This window comes from Carassius carassius, chromosome 48, assembly GCF_963082965.1.
Source record: "Carassius carassius chromosome 48, fCarCar2.1, whole genome shotgun sequence".
NCBI lineage: Eukaryota > Metazoa > Chordata > Actinopteri > Cypriniformes > Cyprinidae > Carassius > Carassius carassius.
The window spans coordinates 8,419,665-8,437,152 of record NC_081802.1 but is presented as its reverse complement, the minus strand read 5'-3'; the positions used below and the strand labels follow the sequence as shown (position 1 = coordinate 8,437,152).

Genomic DNA, 17,488 nt, shown 5'->3' with positions numbered 1-17,488 from the left:
CTGGGAAGGCAGTTGCTTGCTGTGATTTCATATCTTTAGTACTTTGTATGTAATGCACATGTTTCCTTGGCGTAATCCTGCTTACGGAGATCGGCCATTCTGACTTTAAAGCAACAAGGGAGAGTGAACATATGCACAGTTAGCATACGTTTGCCCATTTCCTCCGTTTGCAATAATGATTTAGCACTAACCCAAAGGAGTACACTGGCACAAGAAGAGACAAAGCTGTAACCTTGCTTAAGGGCTGATGGTGCAGCCGAATGTGCTTTGTGGAGGTTCAAGAAAAAATATACCAAACAGAAAGATGCTGATTGTGAATCTTCACAGATAATTTACAATGCTTTATTACTCTATGTTCAGGACTTAATAGTCATATTAATTAAATCTGAAATGACTTTGAACTTGGAATGAGTGTAATGTTTAATCGGATGAGTAGTTACAATATGTGGCCGCTGCTTGCATTGTTTGAATACAGTGCAAGTATTTTAAATGAAACAACATTTCAAAATTAATAATAATTTAATTACATTGGGGAAAATATTATTATTAATAATTTATGATGTTGTATTACATTTAAAATACATATTTTAAAGTCAAATTGGTATTCTGGCTTCTCACTAAATATTGATGATATTAATCATTTTAATTAATAGCAGTTATATTGTTTGATTTGTATTTATTTACTTTTTTCTTATTCTCTCTATTTCTCGTTGGATCTCAATTATATATTATAAATTTTAATCAATAATAATTCTAATAAATTTTTTTAAGTCAAATTAATACACTTTCTGAAATTCATACAATTATTATTATTGATGTTTTTTTTAATTAAAATTACTTTATGATTTTCTGACTCCGTTATATATAATTTATCATTCTGATTGTTATTTATTTTTTTATTTATAAATGGCAAAATATTTAAGTTGAGATCTTACTGTAGCTCGATACTGCTGAATGTTTTTTATTTGACAATAATAAAATTATACTAATCTGTGTGCCACCATGTCACATCGTCAGTAACAGGGTCTCGAGCATGTTATTATCTGCTTGAGGTGGTCATAGCTCGGCGCAGGCTGTTATTGTCAGCTCCTGTTGTACAGATGCGGCTGCAGATGGGATTCCTGTACCTGCCTGCATAGCTAATGAATCCGAATGGCATTCCCCTTTATAAAGCATAAATATGTAATTTGTTCAGCTGTTGTAATGAAATATGTATGTGTGAAACAGCGATTGTTTGGGTCATTAACAGCATGCCACTGTGTATTAGCAACTTAGCAGGAAAAATATGTAATAGCTTGAAAATTCATCAGAGAGAATGCATTGTGGACGGGGAGACTGCATCCCCTTCTCCATCACGCTTTGGGTATTCTGTCTGAACTGAGGGCATGAGGAGGAAGACAGAGATCCCTCAATCAGATGCCATTACGTCTGCCGCAGAGGAAGATGACACTGATGTCTTTTGTGGAACAGCACCAACTTATGACTAGACTGAGCAGAGGTCCGGTATCTGCGTCTTCATTCACAGGTGTTTACCTGTTCATCGTCAAACCTGACCTACAGACGCATGGCAAAAGTTAAAGAGCAGAGGTGCGAGATCGTTTTATAAGAATCTATTTTTATAGCCGTGGACCTGTCGCGAGGCCGCACTGAAAGATAATCAGTTTGACCCGGCCCCTGCGGTTGGTGGAAGGGATCTATGGCAGGGTTAATTCCATCAGGCACAGGCCTCTGGGAAAAGAACATTCCACCGTGATCCTCTTTCATATGAGTCACTGATGCCTGGGAAGCCAGAAGACATGATGGGATTAACCCATGCACCTCTTTACGCGAGCGCCACTCGCCCAACAACAAAACAAACACCAAAAAAAAAAAAAGGTACCCTCCCAGCTGGCGTCTCTCACTCGGTTCACCTGACCTGGGCTAATGCCTCCAGCTGGTACTAGAAGTTGGCGTACAGATTGTGAATCAAATTAAGTCGCTATAAGTAATCGTAATCAGACTTTTCAAATCCTAATCTGCCTGCAGGTAGATTGCGTCAAGCTTTTAGGAAACCTAGCAAGGGCACTCGTGTCTGTCTGTCATGTGCTCGGAGGATTGTTTCATCTGTTCTCTCCGAACTTGTTTCTGAAATATGTCCAATATTGGCAGATGGATTGGCTTTCCTAAATCGTTGCATCGTTGTTTACCTGCCATAAATATCTATACTGCCATGGACGTGTCTATGTAAAAGAAATAATATTTCACGGCATGTATCATTGTGAATGTGACTTTGCAGACTTGATGTCTTTCTGTTGAACACAAAACAGCTTTTTAATGAATCTAAACATACAATTGATTCTTATGAACTGGTTTATTTTAGTAATACCAAAAACATACAGCATGACCAGTGCAGTCAGAATCAGTAACAAACAGCTTTTATTCACAAGCTCTCGATTCAGTTTGATTTGGGTATATCTAATGCAAGCTGGTAACCTGTCTTTTTGAAATAGTCATTTAAGAATTGATTCGTAAGGCCCATTTGACCCGGACAAGCATACAATGTGACCAGCGAAGTCAGATTCATGTTCACAAGAGTTGGTTCTTTTTGTGAATCAAAAACATAGAGCTCAACCAGTAAAGTCCCATTCCTGATCCTATTAACCAGTTCTTTTAATGAATCGTAAATATAGAGTGCAACCAGTGATTTACAAACAAATGACTCTCATGAACAAGTTTGTTTTAATGGGGAAACAATGCAGTGCAACCAGCATTGTCCAATCCAATAACAAATGATTCTTATGGTTCTTTTTAGCACTTTCAGTGTAGACTGATTCATAAACAAATGACTCATACAAACAGTTCTTTTTTAGTGAGACAAAAACGTAGAGTGCAATCAATGTAGCCTGATTCCCAAACAAATGACTCCCATGAACTAATTTGTTTTAGTGAAATACAAAAATAAAGTGTGACCGGTGGTCCGATTGTCAAAACTAATAACTCTAATGATGCCGTTCTTTTTAGCACCACCAGTGTAGCCTGATTCACAAGCAGATGATTCATATGAGCTGGTTCATTTGAATAAATCAGAAACATACAGCGAGGCCAGAGTAGCCTGATTCACAAACAAATGACACCTACGAACTGGTTCTCTTTAGTGAATTAAAACCATACAACATGACCAGAGAAGTCCAATTCATGATCCTGGTTCTTTTTAGCATGACCAGTGAAGTCTGAACTAATGAGACTCCTGAATAAATTCTTTGCGGGTTGCCAGCTTGCATTTCTCATAATAAATAACCAAATCAAACTGAATCAAAATAGGAGTCGAGGGCTTGTGAATTGCTATTGATACCTGATCCAACCAAAATGTTTCAGAGCCACCTGTTAGTGTATTTTTTTTTGTCTCTGTGCATGTTAGTGTGTCTGTTTTGGTCTAGATGTTGACGCAGCATCCGTCCCGAAGTCACCCCCTCTGGAGGGGGACTAAGCCTGTTAACGCTAGCGCTATGCTAATGCCAGCCAAAGGAAAGTGTCCTCCTTCCCCTCGGCAGCCTGCCGGACACAGCACAGTTAATGTTTTTTCCTGGCCCACTGTCAAAGTTTCCCCTTAACTGCCAGTACCAGCCAGTGCTCGACAAAAAAAAAACAAGCCCACTTCATCTGTTTTTACTCAAAGCTGTCTCTCATTCTTCTCTTTGCCGTCTTTTTTTTTGGATTAATAAAAGAGTCTTAAAGAAGTGTTTAAAAGAAAAAAGAGCATCAGGTTCGCTCCCTTTTTGGCAGACTTTTCCCCCCAGCCGCCATTTTAAGATTGGAGTAAGAGAGAAGCAGAGAAGGGAGGGAGGGAAGAGAGAATGTCGCTTCCAGCCCTCCTTACATGGCGGACGAATTTACTCTGCTTCCTGACCAATAGGAGATGGTCTTGATCACGTGATATGCCACGATAGCAAGGAGAGAGAGTCTCCATCTAGCACTTGGACTCTGTCCCGTGTGTCTCCCCTCCTCTCTTTCTCTCTCTTGTTTTGCTTCTCTTTTTTAAACACACTCAACCCACTCATTACTCTTGTCACAGTGCAATTAGATAAGATAGTTTTCGCCTAGAAGTTGGTAGTGATCCTTCCCGTGAGGCTGGCGGAAATTTTGTCCTGTTGTAGGGAAAGTTCAGTGCAGTCGCGCAGCTCTTTTGCCATTCGCATTCTTCATGTTTCATGGATTTCCCTTCCTGGCCTGCATCCAGAAAGCAAGGGATGGGGCTAAGGTGGAGAGATGAGTGAGAGAGAGAGAGTAATCCTCGATGGGACGACTTCAGAGGCCTTGAGACACCATTTATTTATATATTTTCTAGAATTGAAAGCTAAAATTGGGCGGTGAATCTTACGATTCTTTTTAGTCAATCAAAAGCATGCAGCGTGATCAGTGTAGTCCAATTCCTGAATAAATGGCTCTTATGAGCTGATTCATTTACACATACAGCACAATCAGTGTAGTCTGTTTCCTGAACAGTTGACTCTTATGAGCTGGTTTATTTTAGTGAAACAAATACTTTGTAACCAATACATTTTAAATCCCCAAACGATTGACTCTTATGATCCAGATTGTTTTGGTAAATCGAAAACATACAGCACCACCAGTTTGGTCTGATTCACAAACAAATGACTCTAATGATCCATTTCACTGCAACCAATTCAGCCTCATTCCCAAAATGTATGACTCTTATGAGACAGTTCTTTTTAGTGATAAAGGATCCAGTACAAATGGCACTATGCTCTCGGAACGAATGGGAAAAAAACGTTCTCGAAGTGCCGACTCGGGGGTTGAACACACAATCTCTTTTCCTCAACTTTCTTCCTTTATTTCTTCCTCTTTGTTTGCCTGCCAAGCTCCATCACCAGGATGGCTACGGATTTGTTTGGGAAACAAATTGGCTCTGTCTTTGGCTGGGAGGTGGAGATAACACAGGGTTAAGAAGTCAGACAGGGCACTCTAGTATTCCCCCGGAAAAAAAAGAAGAAGAGAAACATGATACACTGGGCCTGCAGATGTTTTGCTTCAATATCTGATCATCTCTAGTCCAATTGGCTATAATCTCTCTCTAATGTTCAATGAAGTATTGTGTGGCGAAAAAGCATTAGGATTGATTTTTAATGGAGTACGGAAGCGGATTGGAGTGGAACTGTCTGCGTCTTTTATCAATTTTAGCTTACTCTCATTTACTTCCCGTTTACAATTTCAAGTCTGTTGGATTGTTGCGTATGGCTGGCAAACTGCCGGTTCTTTTGCTGATCTTCAGCAGTGGCAACAAAGGGCTTTGTGGTTGTTTTTGTTTATGCATCGAATTTATTAAAAAAATATTATATTAAAAAAATTTCTGATCAGCCCTGTCTCTAGGCAACGGCACACGCAGATTCATTTTAAATGAAAATAAAACCAACTAACCTTGTTGTTGCCCACTTTACACATTGGGAGAGGCTTTTCATCATTCGGCTTCCAAATTTGTCGCTTGCCCAAAAACACGAACTGGGAACTTTTCCAAACTCACCATTTTCCGACCATTTTTCATGGAGCAGGAAAACGGAGGTGAGGAGATTACAAATCTGATGCCCCAGATGAAATTTTGGCAGCCTCTCTGGTCTCTCCCCTCCATCCTTACCTTTATAAGAAAAGCTTAACTAGAAATACCAATATGATCTCCCATGATCCTCTTCGATGGATAATCGGCCTCTGCAGTGACCGTCTCTGCAATCCTGCTACGGCCTGATTAGCAGCTAGCGGATGATCATCTACTTTGATCTGTTCGTTTTACCTCAGAGCTTATGGCCGGAGTCCTTTTGGGTTGTGTATGACAGAGTGGCCTGTCTGCAGATGCCTGAGGTGCTTTAATCGTGGAGCTGCTTTAAGAGGATTACAAAGCCACTCATTAATATGATCAAATTCAGGGATTGATGGATAAGCCAGTGATGAGCACCTGTCAGCGAGGAGTGCCTCGGATAATTGTAGCGTAGTAGTACGATAAAGTGATTTCATCGCTAAGCTGACTTTACTGTTTTATTGTTTTTGATAGATCTGATTTGTTGTACATGCAAATTTTCTGTGACAGGAATGAAAACAATCCTGTGAATTTATTTCTTTTTAAGTTATTGTTGTCTGAATTCGCGACATATTGAACTAACAGGATTTCTACCCTTCGTAGATTATTTATCTTTTTTGTCAAATTAAATATGGCATTATGTAGGGTTGGGTACAGTATAAGATAAAGATTTCCCAATTCCCAATTCAGTTCAACAAACCTTCAATTCAATTTGATTTTGACTCGGTTTTATTCCAATTCACAAGTTCTCGATTTAACTAGATTCATTTGGGTTTATGTTTTGATTTTGATTCTATTGTATTATGATTCACAAACTTACATCCTATTTGATTTAGATTTAGTTTGATTCCGATTTGCAAGCTCTTGATTTGATTTGTTTCCAGTTTTGATTCAGTTTGATTTGACTCATTTGGGTATATTTGTTTTATTCTGATTGTAATTAAGCATAATTCCAATTCACAAAACCTCCTTCTGATGATTCTATTTTTCATAAACCCTAGATTAGATTTGATTTAGATTTTTACAAAATTTTAGTTGATTCACTTACATAGTAGGTATTAGCTATTAGCTGTTATGTTTATTTTGATTACACATTAAATATATTTTCACCTAGCTAATTCGGGAAATTACACAGGAAACCATAATTAACCACATTCTAAGTTAAATATATATATATATTTAAATAAATTATTCTTTTAATTTCCATATATAAAAACCCTTATAAAAGAGTATGGAATGAATCTTAATTAGTCTATGAACCATGTTTATCCTTGCAATAATATATATATACATATATATATACATATATACATATATATATATATATATATATATATATATATATATATATTATTAAATATTAAAGTAAATTATATCTATGTAATTAATAAAACTAACAAGTCATCATCTACACTGCTGTGCTTTTAATAAGCCATATTGAAATGAAGATCTTGATTAACATGAAAATCAATCAAGGCTTTTTGTTAACATCGTACATATGTTATGCGTTGTGCCATGTGGAAGGTCCAAGTGTCAGTGGAGGCATTTTCAAACTCCCATGAAACACTGCTCATGGGTTCTGCCCACAGCCTTTCCTCTCGTTCCACATCTGGACCATTCCATTCTCAGTCTGTATTCCCATGCAAAATGTGGTTCCCAGGATTTAAACGAGGAGGAGGAGGAGGGTGAGGAAAAGAGGGAGAGCGCGAGAGTGATCTGTGGTCTAAACATGCCCAAACTCTTGAGTTTAGAGGCTGAGCTGCCTGGGCCAAAGCTGTGGAAACAGAAGCCAGGCCTGGCCAGCCTGAACACGAACATGCCGCCTGCGTGTGCGGATGGCTTGTGTTACTGTCATTCTCCAGCTCCATCCATAACCATGTCTAATAGCAACCACAGCTTTTTTGGCAAGTGAGAGTCGTCCTCCCAAAAAAACCAGACAAACGAAAGGGCTGCTTTTTTCTCCCCGCAGACATGAAATGAGACAGAGGAGCTTTGGGTAATGTAGAATTTCCTGAACGAAATATAGATTTTTGTACATCTTAAATATAAATTAATTAAAAGAAAAAGTTTAAGAGTCTCAAGCTCGCACACTTAAGTAGAGTTGGAGTAATGACTGTGGAAAGCTATTATTGGGCGCAAATGAGAGGGAGGGCTGGACCCAATTATGGATGGATGTGCTGCATATTTGCTGATTTATTTGTGAAATGGCAGACAGGGTAATGACTTCACCGAAGCCCTGGGCCTCTTCAGTACGATAATGATTGGGGTCCTCAGACAGATCACATTCTCCTTATCATTGGCCACACGCACATAAGACGAGCTACATGTGCTAATCACAGTTTGAAAAACACATTCCAACTCTCAAGAAAGAAAATCTCTTCGAGATGACTTCTACGTGACTTCTACTCAAGTATTTTTCGTCAAATTCATCACAGCCGAGCTCTCAAGATTGACATTTTGGCTAAATCTGGCAAATTTTGATTGCAGACTTTTGTATCTTGGTAAATATGAGCACAGTTGCTGAGACATTGCTGAGATCTGTTCCATGAAAAGCAATGCTTAGAATATTTAGTGTTTGTAAATTCAGTGAGAAATGTTGGAGTTCACACTGAAGTCTTTTTAGTGCAGACTTTGGTATCTTTGCAAATCTGAGCAGAGTTTGAGACATTGTTGAGATCTTTTTGTCGCAGATGTTATTGCCCAGATAAGAGTGCAAACGAGAACTTTGACCAATGAGAGGACAGTTTACTTGCACGTGACTTGCATGAACAATTTTGGTCCGTTTAGAGGTTTTTCTGTGTGAAAGCGAACCGCACCAAGAATAAAAAGCAACATTGTCACAATTTGCATTGCTGTTTTGGAACAAAGCAATCAATCTACAGGTGTGAAAGCACTCTATTATTTTGGTATCTTTGCAAATCTGAGCAGAATTTGAGACAATCTGCAATTCAAAAATTTCCGTATGACCTCAAATGTTTCTCATCGAATTTCTTCAAAAGAATTTGAAACACCTGAATCTTAAAGAAATCCATGTGGAACTCTTCTGGCCTATAAAAGACCATCCTTTGAGCAATAAAAAAACTAAATGTAAGCAATTCTAAGCACATATTGTAAGTCAAAACCTCATTTGCACAAGCTCGTTCGGTATCAGTTAACCCCACTAGACATACACAGCTTGACCCCACGTGTGTCTTGCAGATACGGCTCTCATTGATGAGGGATTAAGGAGTGTCGAGGAGAAAGTTTTCCGGTGGGCTTCGAGTCTGCCAGGCATTCCTTTTCATTTATGCCCACTTTTACCATTGCTGTTTTCCCTTTTCGACATAGCTGGATAATGAGAGATCTGTAAAACTGCTGTAAGGAATTAAAATCCTCCACGTAAATGAGAAACGCATGAACACGCTTGTTGGTAACAGCAACCCCGAAACACAGCAAGATGTCACCTTTTATATATATATATATATATATATATATATATATAAGCACAGTGATAGCATATGTTTATCTTTGGTTTTGGGTGAAGCCAAAGTGTTGTACCTTGGTATTGGCTTTTCCAAAATAGACATTCTGCCATTTGAGGGTTTGTCGTGTTTTTTTTTTTGCTGTTTCTTTTTTCAAGCCAAACCACAGATCCTTAAACCCTACTCTTTAATTCATTTAGCTCAGGCTTGCAGAAGGAAACTTAGATGAGGGATTCCGAAAAAGAGCGTTCCTGATTAATAAGGGCTGGAGTGGAGTGTTTATAAAATGCTGTGCTCCGTGAGGCCTGCGGTCAGGAGAGGACGGCGCAGATCAGGAGCATGTAACCACTCTTTTCAAACAAAAACAGCAGGGAAGGGAGCTAGAAAGAGAGCGCTCTTCATCAGCAGCACCTAGCAGAGTTTGAGAGCTCCTTTGTATGGGTGAGGTATAACCGAAAGAAGAGAGAGGCTGGTTTGAATCTTCAGTGTAGTTGGAAATTTGTTCGAATTTGCTCTTGGACACGTGGGATACAAGAAAATGAATTCTTTGCTTTTACATTAGTGGTTCTTAAACTGTGGTCTGTGAGTTGACTGGCTAATTTCAAAAACAATGAATCAAACTTATTTAAATATGTATGTTTTTTAAATAGTAAGCGGGACAACATCCAAAAAGACATAAATTATTAGGTGGGCTGCTACAAGAAAATATTTGGCCCACTGATTTAGACTCTATTATGTGATTTGGCTGATTTGAGATTGCTTACTGAATTAAGTTGGTTTACTTTTTACACTACCATTCAAAAGTTTAGTCTTTTATGCAGCAAAGATGCATTAAACTGATCGAAAGTAACAGTACAGACATTTATTATGTTACAAAAGATTCTTATTTCAAATAAATGCCGTCCTTTTGAACTATTCTACTCATCAAAGACTCTTGGAAAAAATCTTTTTCACAAAACTCTTAAGCAGCACAAACGATTTTCAACATTTATAATAAGAAAAAGAAATGTTTATTGAGCATATTAGATCTCTGAAGGATCGTGTGATACTGAAGACTGGAGTAATGATGCGGAAAACTCAACTTTGCATCACAGGAATATATTACTTTTTAAAAATATATTCAAATAGAAAGCAGGTATTTTAAATTGCAATAATATTTCAGATTTTACTGTATTTTTCATCAAATGAATGCAGCCTTGGTTAGCTGAATAGCCTTTCAGAAACATCTTACCAACATCAGACTTTTGTAAGGTGTATTTTTAGTCTATTTTTCTTTTCTGTCTTCATTGGAGAAGTGACAAAAATGACTAAAAATGACATTGGTTTAAAAAACGAACATGCTCATCTCACCTCTCAAGCCAGCACGCTCTGCAATAGACTAAAGACAGAATTATGTATGTTGTTTTTAATTCTTGATAAAAAAAAAAATGACAAGCCAAAAGAGGATCAACTTTTGCACGGCCAGCTTAGTGAGCCGTTTTCATTCACGCCGTTAATTGGGGTGCAAAAGCGAAGAAATTTTTTTTTCACTCTTAACTAAAATAGGTTATCAGTAATACCGGCTTTTTATTTTGTTTGTCATTTTTTTTTTTTCCGAGAGGGACCTCTCTGTAACATGCATCTTAATACATGACTCATTAAATAAATCAATCCATAATGTTCCTTCCCCCTTACTCGCTATTAATAGTAAAGAGGACAGCTATGAATCCAGACAGGATTAAAATCTCTTTTGATGTGGTTCCATTTTTTTAAAGAACGTGCTTTTTAGTTATTTATTAATTTTTTTAGATGTTTATTGCACAGAAACTTTAGAACAGAGGCTGATGATTTGGATGTGTGTGATACAATACCGAATAAAAGCAGTGTGTGTGTGTGTGTGTGTGTGTGTGTGTGTGTGTGTGTGTGTGTGTGTGTGTGTGTGTGTGTGTGTGTGTGTGAATGAGAAAGAGCAAGAGAGAGAGAGCGAGAGGCCTGGGGAGGATCAGAGAAGGAATTTAGCAGATTGGAGTGGATTGAATGATCAGAGGAATAAACGCTGCTCAAGATGGAGAGGGGAATCATCGGGGTGGTACAGCAGTATATGGCAGAGATATGGTAGAAGAAAGCACGCGTCCCATATCAAAAGAGCATCCGTCATTGTTTTATTCAGGCCGAACACAAATGTCGATCTGCCAAATGATTCTATTTATTTGAGCATCCTTTAACTCAAAAGACGATTTTTTTTGTCCCGGTTCTTTTTTTTTTTTTTTTTTTTAGCCGTTTTGTAAATCACTGTTGTTTGTGAGTTAAACTGATAAAGTGATTTTAAAGTCACATAAAGATGTTAAAGTCATTATTAACTCAAACAGACATTAGAAATTGTGTATTAAAAAAAAAACAGATTTAATCAATATTTCTTTTAAGGCTGACAGACATAAACACATGCAAATGTACTAAAATTTACACAACCATTAAAAAAATTGTAATAATGTACATTTTATTTAGAAAGAAGTCTCTCACGCTCCAAAAGGCTTAATTTATTTTATTAAAAAAATACAGTAAAAACAGCAGTGTTGTGAAATATTATTGTCATTTAAAAGAATTGTTCTCTATTTGAATATATTTGAAATGTAATTTTAATTCTGTGATGACCAAGCTGAATTTTCAGCATCATGACTCCCGTCTTCAGTGTCACATAATCCTTCAGAAACCATTCGCTCAAGAAACATTTCATATTATTATCATTCTCATCAACCTTTTTACTGCTTAATACTTTTGTGGAAAATTTGTAAGTTTAAAAAAAAGAAACAAATCCTTTTCAACAAGAATGTATTAAATTGATCAGAAGTGACAGTAAATACATTTATATTGTTAAACAAAAGTTCTATTTCAAATAAATGCTGTTCTTTTGAACTTCAAAAAAAAAGTTCAATTCCACCAAAATATAAAGCAGCGAGAAAGTAATAAAGCAGCAACATTGAAATTAATTATAATTAATTGATAAAGCACCAATAATAATTGATCACCTAATCATTTGAAAGATAAGTGAACGAAGTCAATTCTGATTTTATTCATACCGTGATTTGAAAGCCTCTTAACTATTTTTCATCTGTTTTGCAGTACTACAAAGTCACAACAGTCTAGGTAGTTTCTCATGTAGCTTTTATCTGTACTGTTGAGAACAGAGCTATCATCTACACTGGAAGTCCAGGCGGACACACACAGTGGAGTTTCGCAGTGAGTTTAGCTCCATTTACAAGCTGTAAGACTCTGCCTTCAGAACTCAGACAGGGAGAAGGGCTCGCCACAAAAGGATAATGGCCAAACATTGAGCCGAGGCTTGAAAGAGCCAACCTGCCCCTCGCTCACCGGGGGTGGAGGGGGACGTCTGGGTCGCCCGGAGCTGCGCTGTGAGGATTTCAGCGAGCCACTTGACCCCTTTAAAGGGCCTCTCGTCTCTCCTTGTCTCCATACTTTTTGTCCCTTTCGCCACATTTATCGATGGTACGGTCAAAAGTGGCCGCGTATGGTTCACAGTGGTGCTCTAATTATCAGCAGCATGTGGAAACGCAGGCCAGAGGAAATTTCAGGAGGCTCATCAGCATAAAAAAGGAGGCTCTCAGGAGGCACACAATTCCACCATCAGTGCTAAAACCAGATAATGATTCAGTAATGATGGAGTATTGTACTGTACATACCTTAGACACACGGGGCGCAGGAGGGTGAACGGAGGAAGACTTTGTCCAATGTTTTTTTTTTTTTGCAAGATTATACAATTCATAGATTTTTAAGAACATTGAATGTTTTTCAGAATCCGGAATCTGATCAGAAGAACTTTGATGGAGATCGCCACAAAAAAATGATTGCGACTTATTCTTTGTTTTTGGTAAAAATGCAAAAACTGAGGTGAGACGCTAACAATGGAAGTGATTGGGGGATTAAAAAAAAACAGAAATGTGAATCTTACCATTTTAAGAAGCACTATATGTGTTTTAAGAAGAATTAATATTTTATTTGAGCCATCATTTTTACAGTCTTTTAGGGTTTATGGTATTGTCATTGAGACTAAATTGTATTATTGGTTACACAGAAAATGTTAGTAAGTGAATTCTTCCACACTCAAATCATGCTAATGCTTTTATTGTTTATGTTTTGTGGCTATAGTATTGAAACTGTGAGTATTTTAACATTATGGATAGGCCTCAATAACTTCCATTAAAAGTGCCTCACCGTAACACAGAGTTTATTTTTTATCATAATCAACATTAAGCCTGAGCTTAACTTGTACTTAACCTGAAATGTTCCTTTAGGTGTCTGGAGATCGTTTTGTAATTTATTTATTGATTTCTGACATATCTAACTATGAAAGTGATGGATTGATGACACATTGTTACAACGTTTATTTCAGCCATTTGCATGTACTGTATTGAATTACTATAGCAGTAACATGAGCACTGTTATATAAAGTGTGACCGAGTGACTCATTTGCAAGATTTGAAGCAATAGGAAAATGTCGGTGATATTGCCTCTTTACGTCACTGTGTTGCTACATAATAATCTATTGTGCAATTCATAGTTTAAGCTGAAACATTTAATGATATATATATATATATATATATATATATATATATATATATATATATATATATATATATATATATATATATATATATATATATATATATGTGTGTGTGTGTGTGTGTATGTGTGTGTCTGTGTGTGTCTGTGTGTGTGTGTGTGTGTGTGTGTGTGTGCATGTTTCTGGAGGTCTTTGGTGTGTGTGTACATCAATGGAGCAGGGAAAGGGAGGGTACGTCTTCGCTGGGTGCAGACAGCTGTGAAGCGGGGCTTGGCGAATCCTCCTCCATATGTTCTGGGAGCGTTTCACACAACCACAGAACCTGATTTTGGGCCCCCATAAACCTGGAACACAGCAGGGGATTTTATTTTTTTCTTTCTCTCTCTCTCTCTTTTTTTTGAGACCGTTTTAAGCATACAACTTGAAGTTTTTCCACATTCTCTTATACATTTGCAATCGATAGTGAGCTTATGGAATGGAACGGAGGGTCCACTGGGGACTTTCGGATGCCATGGTGATGGTGTCCCAGTATGGCACGGGCACACGCATAAAAGCAGCCTGGCACAGCTGGCATCTCCTTTTCGTTTTTCCGCAGAGGTCTGAATCGTTAATTCAAAAACAACTACATTCGCTTTCCTTTTTCGCATGTGTCCTTTGAACCTTGAGGGAGGGCATATGTCCGACTTTGCGTGTGGACGCATTAGTAGAAAGAAAAGGAGACGACACCTAAAAAGGCGGCGATAGGAGCCATCTGCATAGGGCGGTGTGCCAGTGTCTTGCCAATGTGCCCAGACCACCTGGCCATGACGCTAGCCAAGAATGCCAGCCTGGGCCCTGTAGCCTCCAGACTGCTGCCCTCTTTCACTTCTTTGAAACTCCAGTGGCCCTGGAAACAGGGGCTGCTGCCGCTCCCTTGCCAGTAGCTTTGTTTGAAGTGAGACAGGCTGTGCGGTGCTGGGGGAGACCAGACAGTAAACAGTGCCCCCTTTCAGGACCCTCCCCACCCCCGAAACGCACACATACCCTGGTCTTTGTGTGACTTGGTGCTGTTTGGTGCACATTTTGGGGGTGGGGGGTGGATATTTTCTCAACATCACCTCGGTTTTATTTTGTTGTGCAACGCCCGTGCCCGCATGCGCCCCCCTCCACCCACGCCCGCAGCCTTGGCAAGGGCTCCCTGACAACCCTGGGAACCAGTGATTCCGAGTGGCACTCGAAGGCCGCAAACACTGGCTCCGCTGCCCGCTTCTGCCTTTGTTCTGTTTGTCTGCGCTTGAATATCAATGAGTGCGCACTTGTGTCGTCTATTCACCAAACATTTAGTCAGCGCTGACAGATTTATGTAAATGCTCGTTTGCAATTACCGAAGCGCACTTTGAAATTATGTACATGCCGAATTGATACCGAGAGGAAATGGGATTAGAAGGTATTGCAGTTTATATTAATAAATCCAGAATTAAAACCTGTTTTGTTTCAGACACAATTACATACACGTCTGAGAAGGGTCGGGAGTAGTTGGTTCTCACACAAAATGGAAGGGAATTATGTTACGTGGAAGTCGTGGCCTAATGGTTAGAGAGTCGGCTCCCAATCGAAAGGTTGTGAGTTCGAGTCTCGGGCCGGCAGGAATTGTGGGTTGGGGGGAGTGCATGTACAGTTCTCTCTCCACCTTCAATACCACGACTTAGGTGCCCTTGAGCAAGGCATCGAACCCCCTACTGCTCCCCGGGCGCCGCAGCATAAATGGCTGCCCACTGCTCTGGGTGTGTGCTCACAGTGTGTGTGTGTGTTCACTGCTCTGTGTGTGTGCACTTCGGATGGGTTAAATGCAGAGCACAAATTCTGAGTATGGGTCACCATACTTGGCTGAATGTCACGTCACTTTCATGTCACGTCACTTTACGGAAAGTGCCCCAAATTAAGAAAATGTGAGTTGGTGCTTAGCAGGGCGCTGCTATACATTTAATAGTATATAGTTTGCTAGGGAGGTTAATAGAGTTTAGAATTTGATCTAGTTTTTATTTTATATTATATATATATATATATTTTGTCTTTTCAATGTACTTTTTTTAATTTTTGCATAGTTTTCTAGTTTAGATTTATTTATTTTTTTATAGTATTATAGCTGCCAAAATATTTTACATTTTAATTAAAAGATTTTTATTTTTCAATTTAATTTAATTTAATGTGTATATTGTATTATATTATATTGTATTATATATTATTCTGTTGTTTTATTTTAATTTTTTGTTTTTCTTTGCGTTTTCTAGTTTCAATGTATTTACATTTTATTTTATTATATTACTTTATTTTAGTTTTAGTATTTTAGATCTGGCAAAGTTGATATGCTTATTGGTGTAATTTAATAAGGTTTTCACTTTTCAGCACAGTCTAGTAGCATTTTCATCTTAATGCAGTTTTTTTGTAAAAGTAATATACCATTTATTTCAACCTAAAACTAAATGTGGGGCATTTTTATTTTAAGTTAGCCTGAGTAATGAAAATGTTTTCCCCATTTATTCGTTTTTTTATTTGCTTATTTCAATCAGCGGAAAAAAAATATTAGTTTGTTTAGTTTTTTTAGTTTTTGTTATTTTCGTTTTTGTTTTTATTTAGTTTTTGTTTTAGTTTTTACATTTGTTTCAGTTTTCGTTTTAGTTGTTACTTTCATTTCGTTTTTGTTTTAGTTTTCCTTTACAATAACACTTTTTGCTAAGTGGCTGCTTACTAGTTGAAGTCTCTTTGATGTTCTGTAGATATGCTTCTTATCTTATCTCTCGTTATAAATATTAAATGTTTTCCTTTGCCCATTGTAACTCTAAGGCAAAAAATATGATCACCTAGACAAGTAATAGCACACCTCTCCTCAACAAACCACTTGATTTGAACTATCATTCATGTGTGGTTATGTTGGTCCTTCGTTGACCCTACCATCTGCTGATAACAGACCTGTTTTACCCCAAGCACCAGCTCACAGTGCCGACCGAGTTAGAGGAAAGGAGGGAGAAAGAGAAACAAGAGAGAAGTTCAAGCCTTGCGATTCCAGGAAGGCAGGCTTGTAACAGGTAGTGCCAGGCCGGAGGGGCCAGGTACGCCCACTGAAAGACTAATTGATTACTGCGGGAACGGCTGGGTGATAAATAGCCTGATGCATTGCCTCCCTCCAGAGACACTGTCCAAAGGCCAACTGAGGATATTCTGGTAGAAGAGAAGGTGCGAGAGAGAGCTAGAGAAAGGGAGGGATAGAAGGAATGATTGTAAAGAAACAGGCCTGACATTGAGTTGTTGCCTCTGCTGTGTTGCAACCTGGTCCGTGGAGTGTAATCCATATGGGTGACAGGGTGCTGAAGTCGAATCTAGCCATGAATTCAGGTCGGGATATTTGACAGCTCTAAAAGTGGCCATACATGACGGTCAGGAGTCTGCTTACATTATGTTTTGCACTGCAGTTTACTCTTAAAATGTGCACCCGATTAACGTTTTGTCATTGTTTACTCACCCTCATGTCGTTCCAAAATCCATCTGAGCATGTTTAACGGTCCAAAATCATCACCAATTAACGGGAAAAAAATCCATAAAAGCGGTCCAAACAACTATATTCCAAGTCATTTATTGCATTAAGCAGACCCTGTGCAAATATCTGCTTTTGTATTCAACTGAAGAAAGACAAATATCGGGTTGGAACATTATGAACGTAAATAAATGTTGAAAGGTTGTTCATTTAGAAGTGAAAATTAATTTAAACATTGAATTTTTAATGGTGCAACAGTACGTTATCACAGACAATCTGAAAGATTCAGTGGCTGATATAAGTAAAAACCTCTGTCAAAAAAGAAGGTGTCCCAGTAAGCGGTGCAAAAACCCAGAGAAGGAGACAGAAAGAGTGGAGTGCAGTGAGCATGA

At 38.2% G+C, this 17,488-nt stretch overlaps 1 protein-coding gene across 6 annotated transcripts in view; it reads left to right on the top strand.

Moving 5' to 3' along the window:
* The window catches only part of LOC132131578 (nuclear factor 1 A-type), a 150,023-nt gene that overhangs the window by 67,088 nt on the left and 65,447 nt on the right, over positions 1-17,488 (top strand). The window lies entirely within an intron of this gene.